General features: G+C 44.4%; 1 protein-coding gene across 1 annotated transcript in view; it reads left to right on the top strand.

Moving 5' to 3' along the window:
• The first annotated feature begins 8,736 nt into the window (after nucleotides 1–8,736).
• DDX39B (DExD-box helicase 39B) overlaps nucleotides 8,737–9,311 on the top strand; it is a 41,537-nt gene continuing 40,962 nt past the window's right edge. The window contains exon 1 of the mRNA XM_073598457.1: nucleotides 8,737–8,892. The gene's annotated coding sequence lies outside the window, so the exon portion shown is untranslated. The remainder of the gene's footprint in view (nucleotides 8,893–9,311) is intronic.

Below are 9,311 nucleotides of genomic sequence, written 5' to 3'. Positions count from 1 at the left end.
CTCCAAAACTCAGTAGGAATACTGACTGTCTCTAGATGACATCACATCCATGAGCATGGGAATGGGCTGCAGCAGAACTGTAAAGTCCAAGCATTCAGACTTGGACATTGGCATATTTTTCTCATTTATTGTGCATTGAACACATAAGCGCTAAATACGCGTTTAGATGTGTTTTTCTGCCAAAGCAATGCTGCTCCTAGATGCACTGGCAGTGGGGGTGGGGTCCTGCCTCTAAACTTGTGTGTTCATAGACATAGGCCAACAAGCAAGGGAGTCTAGAGCAGTGGGAAGGTGGGGTCCTTATACACCCCTAGGAGCATTAATATCCCCCTTAACCGACCAGCAATGGTTATTTTATTAACAGCTGCAAAAGGAAGTGCAGAGGCAAAGACTTGTGTAAATAATCACATTATCTGGGTTAGATTCATGGAGACTATTTTACACTAAGGTTCTCAGTGTTCTGTATATGTCAAGTTGATAACACTTTAGGACCCACTGTGACAGTGGTATTCTTTTCAGATTTGGAGAATACTTATTTATAGTGTGAAACCATACTTCTAGTTGATGAAATATTTTATTACTGTTACATAACCATGCACTATGAGAATTGGTAGCGGTCATTGTTTTATTTTGTGAATCAATAAATGTACCCTTAAAAATAAAAAATAAAATAATCACATGCTTCAATTTTAGAATTGTTCGTTTCAACCATAACAGCAGCCAAATGAACTACAGAGGACCTTAGTCTGTTGCACACCTGGGATAAGGTAGCTGCAGTTCTCATGAATTATCATAATGAATTGTGTAATCTGAGTGTATCAGAGCGTATATAATGGAACTTCACAAAGTTTCAGAGATTTTTGTCATCACCTACACTCAGACTACTTAGGAGAACAGACTTTGGGGGGTCAGAATCAGAACTGCTTTGTAAACATTATAGGGAAGATAGCAAAATCAATAACACTCACTGCAGAGTTTGTAGAACTCTAAACTGCAACGCCAACCAAAACAATTTGGGTAGAACGATGCTGCAAGAATTCAACTGAGGCTTAAGTCACATCTTAAGCATACCATACCAAATTTGTACAAAAGCTAGTTTGCTTCCCGCATCTTTGTGGCAGTTTCCAGCAAAGCAGCATCTTCCATAAGGCTGGAGTACAGGCAGGGGTAGATTTGTGGGTGTTATCAGACTTCTTTTGCTCCTCAAAAGCAAAAGGGACAGTCTGCTCAACTTTAAATATGAATTTGAAAAAAAGTGCTTCTGAACTTACACAAGCATAAAGAATGGGGGGGGGGGAAATTGCATTACAAGGCAGATCTCAGTCTGGCAACATCTAAAAAGACTAAATTTGAACAGTGCTAACTTGTGCTCACCATGGGCAGCTCTGGAGACCAGCAGACTTGACAGCAGGTACCAGTCAGAGAAACCTATTACAAAAACGATAGGTTAGCCACAAATTAATGTAGAGTACATGAGCATCCCATATAGGGGTGGCTTGTCAGAACGCTGCGGAAATGACATCAAAGTATATCAGTTCATAAATACGTCATCATGTAGAGACCACACAATGTAATGATAGAAAATAGGTTTCACAAAGCTTACACTTACCCCCATTTATTTCAAGGCCATCATTTCTGGATCCTGACCTGTGAGTGAACAAAAACACGACATAAGATCTCGGCACATGCCAAAACAGATCTGCAATGCAGCACTTTAGGAAACTATAAACAAGAGGGGTAGACTGTCTATGCAAACTCTGGAACAAGATGCCAAACTGTTTCTGCATTCTTCAATGCACAGCTGTATAACAGGGCTTGACAAATCCAGAAAATGCATCCTGGCACCTGGGCTTTGACAACAACCCATTCACTGTTGCATTGCACGACACAAGCAGTTCTGGGCGCCGAGCAGATCGCCGCCGCCCCTCCCAATTTAGCCCTACTGCAGGCAAGCAGCAGGGCTCACTTGTCAGGTAGAAGTATTTGGGCAGCTCCGCTACAGCCAGATTGCTTCCACATATGCAGGTAAAGCCCTCCCCATTGTATATATATCAGCATAACGGGCGCCACAGGGTAGAGCGGAGCAGGCACATCTGCTCTCTGCCCTATCTTGTTCCTGACCCGGAAGAGACATGTAGGATGTCACTTCTGGGTCACTGTTTAGTTGTCCCAGCCAACATGGCAGAGAAAGAAGGTAATGCAGTGCAATATGCATCACATTCAGTGGAGCACAGGGGAGACATGCAGGGTCTTTAGTCCTTTCACATCTCAGAGAACCTGTCCAAAAATAACAAATTTAATAAAAATGTATTGCTTTCAAGTCTGCAGTCAGTGTGTTGTTTACCCCCCCCCCCCCCCCCTTTTGAAGTGTGTTGCGGGGGCCATGCCTAGGCTCCTACAGACCCCCTCCTCCCCACCAGGTAGGTTCATACAGATCTAATATGCTGGTGGAAGCAAATACAAGTGCAATGACATCACCACCCCTCTCTCAGTGTACTCAGGGAGTCCCTCTCTTGGGATAAAGGTTTCACATAAATGGAATAAAGCCAGCCATCGTAGGCTCCCCCATCAGTGGTAAATAAGAGAAATCTGAAATTTAAAGCAGGCAGCTCATATTAGAGATCCGTTCTGTTTAATGCCATAAGACACTTACAGGCCACTTTCTAGTCTAATGAATCTATGCCGAGCTACATACACCATTTGTATAAATGTGGCTCAGCTGCCTGTTCTATGCCCCCCCTGCAGCTAGCACTGGTAAAGGGACTGGAAACATTAACTTGGTTTTTAAATTTTCTTTTTAACTCAAATTTCTTAAAGGTTACTGACCTAGGCCATAATGCCATACATACCAGGAGTCTTTTGGAAGGGAGGAGGGGTTTTCTCAACTAAAGACACCCGCCTGCCTGAGCTAAGGGCAGATGGATGCCAGAAAGTAAATGCGTAAGGGCAGATGGTTGGTTCATGTAGCAAGATACCAGAAATGCTAGGGGGGGTGTTTAAGCAAACTAAAGCATGGAGACCTGATAGATGGGGTTGTTAAGCTTTGAATATTAAATAAAAATGAATTCAATAGCATTTGTGGAGCTCAGTGCAGTTCCACCAAAAACTGTCTCAGATGAGAACCTAATGAGTCTTCTTAAACATGCCATTAGCTTTGTTAGGCCCCGTTTACATCTCAGCGTAGCAGAATTATGCAATTCTGGAACATCCTCAAAACGTACAAAATGTGTTCAGCTGCCATCCATTGTTAACACCTGTCTTGCCATGGTTTACCAGAACAATGAAATGTGTAATCTGAGTGTATCAGAGCGTTTACTTGAACATCAGAGTTTTCAGAGACTCTAGTCAAGGTGTCATCACATACACTCAGACTATTTAGAGAACAGAATTTTGGAGATCAGGAAAAATCAGAACTGCTTTGTAAACCTCAAGGGAAGACCAAACATTGAAAAGTGACAGCAGTAAAAGATTGGAGTAGTCCAAGTCTACCCATTTTTTTCTCTCCTCTTTAGTAACCTTGCTGTCTGACTATAGATAATGTTTATCCCAAGCATGTTTGAAGTACAAATTGGCAACTTACAGGATCAAAAGCACTCATCAGAAGACTGCTGCAGTTGGCAGGTCTATGCACACCATCTCCCCACAGTAGTAAAGAACCCTTTGGCAGTGCTGGTGGCTTCCAGCATTCCCTGGATGGTCCAGGAACCCTGGGGGAGGTGGAAAGGAGATCAGCACAGGATGCTGAAGACGGTGGGTGTGGCATGCGGTCAAAGCATGTGTGCTCTTTCATCAGGCCCGATTAGTGCTTTTTATTTTTTGAACTTGACAATTTGTCCAAATAAAAATAAAAATAAAAAAAATGACATGCTACACTCAGAAGGCGCTGCTTGCTCTCCTAATGCTTTACAAGAGGATTCTCTAGCTCCTCAGCAGCCACCGAGCCAAGCACTCCTATAAGATCAGATACAGAGACTGTATGTGCCTTTAGCCCCATTAACACTTTGGACAGTTTTTAACCGATAGTGCACCAGATTACCCCACCAAGAAAAGTGCTTCTGAAGCTTACACAAGCATACTGAAGAATATAAAAAAGCAGATTATCTCAGTCTGTCAACATCAAAAATCAGATGTTGGACTCAATATATAAACAGTGATAACTTGTTCTTACCTTGGCCAACTCTGGGGACCGGCAGACTTGACAGCATGTATGAGTCAAGGAAACCTATTACAAGAACAGAACGGGTTAGACACAAATTAATGTAGAGAACATAATCATTGTGTGGGAGGAGGGGGTCACAATTAAGCTCCCCCTTAACCTTGCAGCAATGGTTATTTAACAGCTGCAAAGGAAGTGCAGAGACGAAGACTTGTGTAAATATTCATCACATGCTTCAATTTTAGAATTGTTCTCATTACAACTGCAAGAGCAGCCAAATGAACTACAGAGGACCTCAGCAGTCTGTTGTACACCTGGGATAAAGTAGCTGCAATTGTCATGAATTACCATAATGAATTGTGTAATCTGAGTGTATCAGAGCGTATATAATGGAACTTCACAAAGTTTCAGGAGATTTTTGTCATCACCTACACTCAGACTATTTAGTAGAACAGACTTTTGGGGGTCAGAATCAGAACTGCTTTGTAAACCACAGAGGGAAGACAGCGAAATCAATAACACTCACTGCAGAGTTCGGAGAACTCTAAACTGCAACTCCAACCAAAACAATTTGGGTAGAACGATGCTGCAAGAATTCAACTGAGGCTTAAGTCACATCTTAAGCATATCTTATCAAATTTGTATAAAAGCCAGTTTGCTTCCCGCAGCTTTGTGGCAGTTTCCAGCAAAGCGGCATCTTCCATAAGGCTGGAGTACAGGCAGGGGTAGATTTGTGGGTGTTATCAGACTGCTTTTGCTCCTCAAAAGCAAAAGGGACAGTCTGCTCAACTTTAAATATGAATTTGAAGAATAGTGCTTCTGAAGCTTACACAAGCATACAGAATGGGGAAAAAAAAATTGCATTACAAGGCAGATTTTAGTCTGGCAACATCTAAAAAGATGTTAGACTGAATATGAACAGTGCTAACTTGTGCTTACCATGGGCAGCTCTGGAGACCAGCAGACTTGACAGCAGGTACCAGTCAGAGAAACCTATTACAAAAATGATAGGTTAGCCACAAATTAATGTAGAGTACATGAGCATCCCACATACGGGTGGCTTGTCAGAACGCTGCGGAAATGGCATCAAAGTAAATCAGTTCATAAATACGTCATCATGTAGAGACCACACAATGGAATGATAGATAACAGGTTTCACAAAGCTTACACTTACCCCCAATTATTTCAAGGCCATCATTTCTGGATCCTGACCTGCAGGAGAACAAAGACATGATATTAAATCTCAGCACACCCAAAACAGACCTGCAATGCAGCACTTTAACTATAAACATAGGGCAGGGATCGACAAATCCCATGCGCCAGGTCGCCATGGCAAGAAGTTCCTGGCGTCTGGGCTGCCGCCTGACTGCTGCCCGCCACTATGTATCCTGGGCTCCACTTGCCCATATGCGGGCCTGGCACTGGCCTAGCAGGTGCCAACAGGGTAGAGGGATGGGAGGACACATGGCATCACTTCCGGGTCCCCACTGACAGTTTGCACCGGCCATTAAAGCCTGGAAAGAATGTAATGCAGTACAATGTGCATTGAATTCAGTGGAGCACAAGGGGAGACATGCATGTCTCATTAACGAGAACCTGACAAAAAAAAAACACACCACTTCGGGGACTTTTTTTCAGAGGACAAAAAGCTAAAGTAAAAAAAAAAAAAAGTTACACCCAAGCAAATAAAATCCCCCTACACATAGGCACGTACAAATGTAAACACATGCGGTGGGGCATTTACACCCTTGCGATCCGATTCCTGTCCAAATTCAGTTTGCACCGCGATCTGTGAACCGTTCTGGGGGTGTCATTAACGTTGTGACACTTGCAGCAGTTCGCGCTGGTTCCCACGTCACGTGTGAATGCAGGCCTAAAATTTTTTTAAAGTGGAGTTCCATCCATTTAAAAGTAAAAAAAAAAAAATAAAATAAAAAATAAGTGTAGCTGCTGACTAAACACACTCACTTGTCCCACGGCCCAGCGATGCGGCCACCTGAAGTCTCGCTCCACTCTATGGCGCCGGCATTGCAAGAGTGGGCACCTGGCTGTGGCTTCACACTGTGCGTTGTGAATGGCTGGGCAATCTTCTGGGACCTGTGACGTGTCCCAGAAGACTGCAGGGATGGAGGTGGGAGAGGTGAACTTGCGCTCAGCACCAGGAAAGGAAGTGGGAGCTGGGTACCTGTGAAAACTAAGTACCTGCTTCCCCCCAAAAAATGACATGCCAAATGTGGCACGTCAGGGTGGTTACAAGTACTTAAGGCAGAAGTTCCATTTGTGGGTGGAACTCTGCTTTAAACTAGGGCTCAACCGATTATTGGTAAGGCTGATATCAGCATTTTCAGAAATATTGGGCACAAACTAAACTGATATTGCTTAAAGGGGTTATACCGGGGTAATGCGTGCAGCTGCAGGCATCACCCCGGTACTGTTCTTTAGAGCAAACAATCGGCTTTATTGTAACAACAACCGATGTGGCTCAGCAGTTGCTCGGCTGTTATTAAAAAACAGCAGGAAGAGATTTTGTCCCCCCCCCCCCCCCCTCCGGAGACCCGAACAACCAGCCAGCACGTCCGCTGACTGGCCGAAGACCCTAACATCAGGTCTCGGATCTAGTAACCCAGAATCAACGTCATGACATCACTTCCCGGATTACTGGCATCTTAAAAGGCACCAGTTTAAAAAAAAAAAAATAAAACTAAAGTAATTCCAAAAACACAGATTGACGTTTTGGATACTGTCAAATGCAGATGAGGGGTTTGGTGTCTTATAAACCCCGATCCCTCCATAAAGAGTACCTGTCACAAAGTATGTTTACATTCCTTGTGACAATAAATAAAGTTTTTTTTAATGTACAGAATATTGGCAGAGAATATCGGCCTGAGAGGTTGCTGCAATATTGGTATTGTAACAATATCAGTCGATCCCTACTTTAAACGTGAACAAAAACAGCTCTGGCAGTGAAAGGGTTGAAGGATAAGTTCACCTTGGGGAAGATGTTACATGTTTCACCCCCTAAGATTTGTTTCTTTTTTCTAACTTTTTTCTGTTTTAGCGGTCTCCAAGACTCAAAGCAAACTTGTCAAGCCCTGACATAGCGGTGAACGGTGTGCAAACTCTGGAGCAAGGATGCTAAACAGTTTCTGCATTTTTCAGAGAAAAGCTGGACTACATTGACACAGTACAGACACCATTTCCTTCAATTCCCTAATAACTGAAGGGGTCATTTGTGTGCTGTACATCCAGTCCAGGTGCACAAGGACAGGATCTAGATCAGGTAATGTCATGTACTCCTAGACAAGGAGCAGGGCAGCCATTGAGGAAAGAGGAATCTAGATCATTGTTTACTTCCTTTGTTGTCCCAAATAAAAGTATAGAGGCCAGGAAACCAATAGAGGACAGGCACAGCTCTTAGGGAGCCACGTGATAAGCAGATCATGGAGGGAGAAGCCACCTGGGGCCCAACCACATGAATACAAACTGCACACCACACCCAGGACTCACCTGCTGGAAATATCCCATAGAAAACACTCCCAACATACACCTCCATCTACACAGGATACTGGTGAGGCGGGCCAGGACCGGATGGTGCGGATATTTGTATGGATTGCCCTGCAGTGCGAACCCACCAAACTCTTCCCACGTCCATCTTTGTGCTCCACAGCCCGGAAAGGAAGTGCACAGCAACATCTGCCTTTATATCCCCCTGCAAGGACCTCCCTCCTCTGACGGTCTTCATTCATATCACCCTGCAAGGACCTCCCTCCCCTGAGCGTTTGCCTTTATATCGCCCTGCAAGGACCTCCTTTGAGAGCATGCTTTTATATCGCCCTGCAAGGACCTCCGCTGAGAGCCTGCGTTCTATCAGATTAGCTAATCTGACAGAACACAGGATCTCCGAGGAGGTCCTTGCAGGTGTTATAAGCTCGGTTTACTGTTTAAATAAAAGAAAAGTGTGAAATTCATGACTCCGGTCGGTGTAACCAGATGTCCGCTTGCCGCCTTCTCACTGTATCCTTACTGTGGATGAGTGCGGGGGTGTAGCAAGATGGCGGCGACAGAACGTCACCTCCGTTACAAAATCTGACGGGTCGCCGATTCTGACAAACCACATGATGATGTGTAGGCATTAGGCAGGCTCTCAAGGGAGGTCCTTGCAGGGTGATATAAAGACAGGATCTCAGAGGAGCCTATTGTATGGTAATATACAGGCAAGAGCTCAGAGGAGGTTATTTTAAGGTAATATATATGCAGGATCTCAGAGAAGGCACCTGCAGGGCGATATAAAGGTAGGTGCAAACGCCTGTGTGTATAATCACCCTGCAAAGACCCCATTCCTACGAGCATTCCCTCCTGACAAGGATTTGTGACAGAAGTTAGCTGTCCAGTGTACTGCCTGATCCAAAATACAATGGAATAGTATCATACATCAAATGCAATAAATATGAGATTACCTCCACATACTTGAAAGGCGATTAATGTTTTCAATAGAACATACCAAACCCAAATGTTGAATACGGCTTGTAGCCAAAGTTAGTACCCTTTTGACCACATAAACGAGGCTCCGCAGCCATTTTTGTTGCAGGCACTACGTTGGACAGTCTCGGTTGACACGCACGTTCTGGGGTCCTTATTCGGTCTAGCCAACCAACCATTCCCCGCCGGAAGTAGATTGTAGGAGTTTGGCGCCGTTTTCCTGTCTCCCTCTTCAGAGAAGAAGGACTAGAGAACAGGTAAGGGATGTGGAATCCGATGGATATCGGCGCCATCCTCACCTGTAGAACGCTTTTCTCCCTCTGTGTACGGAGAGGGGGCTCTGTACTGCTTGGAGCCCCATATAGTTGTGTCTGTGGGGGGAGGGGAGGGATGATAGAGATCCAAGATGGAGGCGCTGCGCTTCCTGGCATTCCCAGAGGAAGGCGGCCAGCTTGGGGTGTGCTGGCTTTGGCTTGCCTGATATTGGGGGGCAGCCTAAGGATATGCACTCTAAAGAGGAACTGCAGTCTGCTCACAGAATTTGTAATAAAGACATCTTTGCCATTCTGAAGCTTCCCTCCAACCACTTTGCATATTATTTTATATATACTGTGATTCTGTACTTGCCAAATATGCTGCAGAAATCTCCCTCCACTGAATCTAGCATCCATTTTAA

Source organism: Aquarana catesbeiana, linkage group LG09 (genome assembly GCF_042186555.1).
Source record: "Aquarana catesbeiana isolate 2022-GZ linkage group LG09, ASM4218655v1, whole genome shotgun sequence".
Lineage (NCBI taxonomy): Eukaryota > Metazoa > Chordata > Amphibia > Anura > Ranidae > Aquarana > Aquarana catesbeiana.
The sequence above is the reverse complement of the archived record's forward strand: the minus strand, read 5'-3'. Positions and strand labels throughout refer to the sequence as shown.